The sequence below is a fragment of the Mastomys coucha genome, unplaced genomic scaffold (genome assembly GCF_008632895.1).
Source record: "Mastomys coucha isolate ucsf_1 unplaced genomic scaffold, UCSF_Mcou_1 pScaffold8, whole genome shotgun sequence".
NCBI classification, from domain to species: domain Eukaryota; kingdom Metazoa; phylum Chordata; class Mammalia; order Rodentia; family Muridae; genus Mastomys; species Mastomys coucha.
In genome coordinates, this window is record NW_022196914.1 from 28,676,132 (window position 1) to 28,682,421 (window position 6,290).

Consider the following 6,290-nt stretch of genomic DNA (forward strand, 5'->3'; position numbering starts at 1 on the left):
CTTTTATGAAATAATTTGCAGCAATTTAATGAAAAAAAATTTTGCCTGAGATCCAGAAGTTTCAATCCCTACACGGAGGCCAAAGAGCAATGTCTGTTCAGACAATGCTGTCCACTAGAACTCAGGAGACACCTGTGGAACTCTGCTGTGCCCACACTGGGGGCCCTCTTCTCATCCTGTGCACTCCACAGTCACCAATGCTAGAGCTTTTGCTACTACCTCAGACATGCATACATATGCATGTCTGCACACAGATACATGCACATACACACATTCATACAGACATATATACATACACAATTCATTCACACATACATGCATCACATATGTGAATATACACAGACATATAAATATACATATCCTCATGCATTCTTGTAAGCATACATGCACATAAGCAGGTGGTACACACATACTTCTGTGCCACATGCATACATGTATACTACATGCCTGGACACAGACATACACAGGTACACACATTTTGTGTTCATTTCTGTTTAGTCAGTTGTGCATCTCCCTTCTCTTCCATTTCCAGGCATCTGCAAATAGAATGTTATTTCTGTATGCCTTCTACTCAAGTTGTCCTCAGAGCGACAGTTGGTTCTCAGTCTTTCAAAGCAGAAGTCAGTGCTCTCTGAAATAACCATAAAGGTCATCTTGTCTGCAATACCACTGTCATCAAGAGCAATGAAGCAATCTGTTTGTCCATCTCTTACATTGTGCACTTGGTGATAACAATGCAGCCATGGGTATCCCAGAGACCTGGGAGAAGGTTAAAGGAAGAAAGGAACACACAACTCTGGCTTCACTTGAAGAATCAACAATTTTATTTGTCCCACTGCTGCTTACACATTGTCTAGCTACTGGAAGAAGCCTGCAAGCAGAGCTTGAGGAAGCAGTATCTTTGACACCCCATGCCCCATCTGAATACTTCCTTCTATACTTTCCTGTTCTTGTGGCCTTGGTTTGCTCTGGGGTATATTCCTTCTAGGTATTGTCTAATACATGTACTTTTCTGCAACCATGGGGCCATATCTGAGTAAGGGTTTGTACTTGAGAAAAGAACTGAAGGCTATCTGAATCCCAACTTCCCAGTACAGAGCATAGTTAACCCTGATGCCACTATGAACCTATATAGTTATTCTCACATTGCCTTGTTCCCCCATGGTAGTTGGGTCCTGCCTTTTCACGACTGGCAGGTTGTGATCCACATCTCTGTAGCCTGTGTTCTTGCCACACACTTCCAACAACTTCTTAAGCAAAAAATGCCAAACCCTCCCATTGATGACCAACTAGGCCATCCTCTGCTACATATGCAGCTGGAGCCATAAGTCCCTCCATGTGTACTCTTTGGTTGGCAGTGTAGTCCCTGGGAGCTCTGAGGGTACTAGTTAGTTCATATTGTTGTTCGTCCTAAGGGGCTGCAAACCCTTCATTCAGCTCCTTGGGTCCTTTCTTTAGCTCTTTCATTGGGGACCCTGTACTCAGTCCAATAGATGGCTGTGAGCCTCTACTTCTGCACCAGTTGGGCACTGTCAGAGCCTCTCAGGAGACAGCCATCTCAGGCTCCCGTCATCCAGCATTTGTTGGCATCCACAATAGTGTTCAGACCCGATAATTAAATATGGGAAGGATTCTCAGCTAGAGCAGTCTGAATTGTCCTTCCGTTAGTCTCTGCTCCATAGTTAGCCTCTACAACTCCTTCCATGGGTATTTTGTTCCCCCTTTTAAGAAGGAACGAAGTATCCTCACTTTGGGTTTCCTTCTTCTTGAGTTCCTTATGGTTTGTGGTTTGTACTTTGTATATTCCAATCTTCTAGGCTAATATACACTTATCAGAGAGTGCATACCAAGTGTGTTCTTTTGTGATTGGGTTATCTCACTCAGGATGATATTCTCCAGGTCCATCCATTTCCCCAAGAATTTCATAAATTCATTGTTTTTAATAGCTGAGTAGTACTCCATTGTGTAGATGTACCACATTTTCTGTATCCATTCCTCTGTTGAGGGACATCTGGGTTGTTTCCAGTTTCTGGCTATTGTAAATAAGGCTGTTATGAACATAGTGGAGCATGTATCTTTATTACATGTTGGAGCATCTGGGTATATGCTCAGGAGTGGTATAGCTCTCTCTCTTAATCATTCCATTCATCCCAAATTACATTTCACTTCCCAGTCACCCCACCACACACACCCCATCCCACATCTGCTCTCTTCCCCCTGTCCTTGCCTCTATGAGGGTGCTTCCCCCCACAGACCCTCACTCCAGCATCCCCCTATGCTGGGGCATCAAACCTCCCTGGGAACAAGGGCCTGTCCTCCCATTGCTGTGAGATAAGGCCATCCTCTGCTACATACGTATCTGAAGCCATGGATCCCTCTCCGTACATCCCTTGGTTGATAACCTAGTCTCTGGGAGCACTGAGTGGTCTGGCCAGCTGACATTATTCTTCCTATGGGCTTGCAATCCCCCTATGCTCCTCCAGTCCTTCCACCAGCTCCCCCACCGGGGTCCCCAAGCTCAGTCTGATGGTTGGCTCCAAGCATCCACATCTGCATTGCTCAGTTGCTGGCAGAACCTTCCAAGGAACAGCCATATCAGAGTCTTGTCAGCAAGTGCCTCTTGGCAACAGCAACAGTGTCTGAGTTTGGTGTCTGCAGACAAGATGTTTCCCCAGGTAGGGTGGTCCCTGGATGGCCCTTCCTTCAGTCTCTGTTCCATTTTTTTTTTGTCCTTGTCTTTCCTTTGGACAGGAACATTTCTGAGTCTCTTTCTTACTTGTGACTTTTGTCCATTTCATCCAGGTTTTCCAATTATGTTGAGTATAGGCTTTTGTAGTAAGATCTGATGATTTTTTTTTTATTCCCTCGGTTTCTCTTGTTATGTCTCCCTTTTCATTTTGAAAGACCCCCAGAACTGGGGAGATCCTTACTCAAGTCTCAGGTTGACGCAACCACCTAATGACTCATGAGAGACTGAACTTGCTGTAATCACATGAGGTTTATTCCAGATCTGGGGTCGAACTCATAGCCTGGCAGGCCAGAGCGGTTCGACCACGAGCACAAGGAGTAAGTGGTATTTAAAGGGAAAAATCACAAACTAGGGGGGTAAAAGGGTTACCAAGGAAACATAACAAGAGAACAATGGAAAATTCTAAAGGAACCCACTACCTAGTTGAGCCAGATCACAAGGAAGTCCTTATGCTCAATCATTGTCTAGAGGAATGTGATTTGGTCAATGCTATCTTCTTAATGACTGACCGCTGTCCTGTTCCTTATTCTGGGCAATGTTATCTTCTTAATAGCTGACCACTATCCTGTTCCTGGAACTGACCAGTCCACTTTCCTGGCTCGTGACAGAGACTTCCTATGCCTTCTTTAAGTAAAGGTTATACATTAATGCGTACATTTCTATTAAATGCCCTCATTTTAAATTCTAAGATTCTCCAGCCTTTCAGTTTCTGATTTTGTTAATTATGATACTGTCTCTATGCCCTCTGATTAGTCTGGCTAAGGGTTTATCTATCTTGTTGCTTTTCCCCAAAAAAAAACAGCTCCTGGTTTGGTTGATTCTTTGTATAGTTCTTTTTGTTTCTACTTGGTTGATTTCAGCCCTGAGTTTGATTATTTCCTGCCTTCGACTCCTCTTGGGTGTATTTGCTTCTTTTTGTTCTAGGGCTTTCAGATGTGCTGTCAAGCTGCTAGTGTATGCTTTCTCCAGTTTCTTTTTGAGGCTCTCAGAGCTAAGAGTTTTCCTCTTAGCACTGCTCTCATTGTGTCCCATAAGTTTGAGTATCTTATGGCTTCATTTTCATTAAACTCTAAAAAGTCTTTAATTTCTTTCTTCCTTGAACAAGTTATTATTGAGTAGAGTGTTGTTCAGCTTCCACGTGTATGTGGGCTTTCTATTGTTTATGTTGTTATTGAAGATCAACCTTAGTCTGTGGTGATCTGATATTATGCATGAGATTATTTCAATCTTCTTATATCTGTTGAGGCCTGCTTTGTGATTGATTATATGGTCAATTTTGGAGAAGGTACCATGAGGTGCTGAGAAGAAGATATGTTCTTTTGTTTTAGGATAGAATGTTCTATAAATATCTGTTAAATCCATTTAGTTCATAACTTCTGTTTATTGCACTGTGTCTCTGTTTAGTTTCTGTTTCCATGATCTGTCCATTGCTGAGAGTGGGGTGTTGAAGTCTCCCACCATTATTGTGTGAGGTACAAATATGTGCTTTGAGATTTAGCAAAGTTTCTTTTATGAGTGTGGGTGTCCTTGCATTAGGAACATAGATATTCAGAATTGAGAGTTCTTCTTGATAGTTTTTTTTTCCTTTGATGTGTATAAAGTGTCCTTTCTTATCTTTTTTGATAACTTTAGGTTGAAAGTCAATTTTATTCAATATTAGAATGGCTACTCCAGCTTGTTTCTTAGGACCATTGCTTGGAGAATTGTTTTCCAGCCTGTTCCTCTGAGGGAGTGTCTGTCTTTGTCACTGAGGTGGGTTTCCTGTATGCAGCAAAATGTTGGGTCCTGTTTATATATCCAGTCTGCTAGTCTATGTCTTTTTATTGGGGAATTGAGTCCATTGATATTAAGAGATAGTAAAGAAAAATGATTGTTGCTTATGATATTTTTGTCATGAGAGGTAGATTTATGGTTTTTGTGGCTATCTTCTTTTTGGTTTGTTAAAAGAGGATTATTTTCTTGCTTTTTCTAGGATATAGTTTCCCTCCTTGTGTTGAAATTTTCCATTTATTATCCTTTGAAGAGCTGGATTTGTGGAGAGATATTGTGTAAATTTGTTTTTGTCATGGAATACTTTGGTTTCTCCATATATGGTAACTGAGAGTTTTGCTGGATATAGTAGCCTGGGCTGGCATTTGTGTTCTCTTATGATCTGTACAACATCTGTCCAGATTCTTCTGGCTTTCATAGTCTCTGGCAAGAAGTCTGATATAATTCTAATAGGTCTGCCTTTATATATTACTTGACCTTTTTCCCTTGCTGCTTTTAATATTCTTTATTTATTATGTCCATTTGGTGTTTTGATAATTTTGTGAAGGGATGAATTTCTTTTCTGCTCCAATCTATTTGGTGTTCTGTAGGCTTCTTGTATGTTTATAGGCATCTCTCTCTTTAGTAAGGGAAGTTTTCTTCTATAATTTTGTTGAAGATATTGACTGGCCCTTTAAGTTGGGAATCTTCGCTCTCTTCTATACCTCTTATCCTTAGATTTGGCCTTCTCATTGTGTCTTAGATTTCCTGGATGCTTTGGGTTAGGATCTTTTTGCATTTTTGCATTTTATTTGATTGTTGTATCAAAGTTTTCTATGGTGACTTCTGTGCCTGGGAGTCTCTCTTCTATTTCTTGTATTCTGTTGGTGATGCTTGCATCTATGGTTCCTGATCTCATTCCTAGGTTTTCTATCTCCAGAGTTGTCTCTCTTTGTAATGTCTTTATTGTTTCTACTTCCACTTTTAAATCCTGGATGATTTTGTTCAATTCCTTCACCTGTTTCATTGTGTTTTCCTGTAATTCCTTATGGGATTTTTGTGTTTCCTTTTTAAGGGTTTCTAGTTGTTTACCTGTATTCTCCTACATTTCTTTAAGGGAGTTATTTATGTCCTTATTAAAATCCTCTATCGGCATCATGAGATGTAATTTTAAATCCACATCTTGCTTTTCCGGTGTGTTGGTGTGTCCAGGACTTGTTGTGGTGAGCGAACTGGGTTCTGATGATGCCAAGTAGCCTTGGATTCTATTGCTAAGATTTTTGTGTTTGCTTTTAGCCATCTGGTTATCTCTGGTGTTAGATGGTCTTGCTGTCTCTGACTAGAGCTTGTTCCTCCTATGGGTCTGTAAGCCTGTGTCAGCACTCCTGGGAGACCAGCTCTTTCCTGGTGGAACTTATACACAGAGGGCTCTGGAATAGCCCAAGCTCTGGGTGCAGATGGCGACTGGAAGGATCCTGTCCCAGCTGCTCCACTGTTCCTGTGCCCTGTGTGGTCCTCGCCAGCCCCACTCTGTTCAGTTATTGGAAAGAAAGTGGCTATCTCACTTCAGAACCCAGGAGCCAAAGCACTCCTGGGAGAACAGCTCTCTCCTGGCAGGACCATGCCCAGCAGGCTATGGAACAGCCTTAGCTACCAGGTTTACATGGCAGAGTGTAAGACCACACTGTTTTTGAGACAGAGGCTCTCCTTGAAAAATCTGGATCTCAGACCAATGATCTAAACAGTCCCATATCTGCTAAGGAAATAGAAACAGTCATTAATAGTCTCCCAA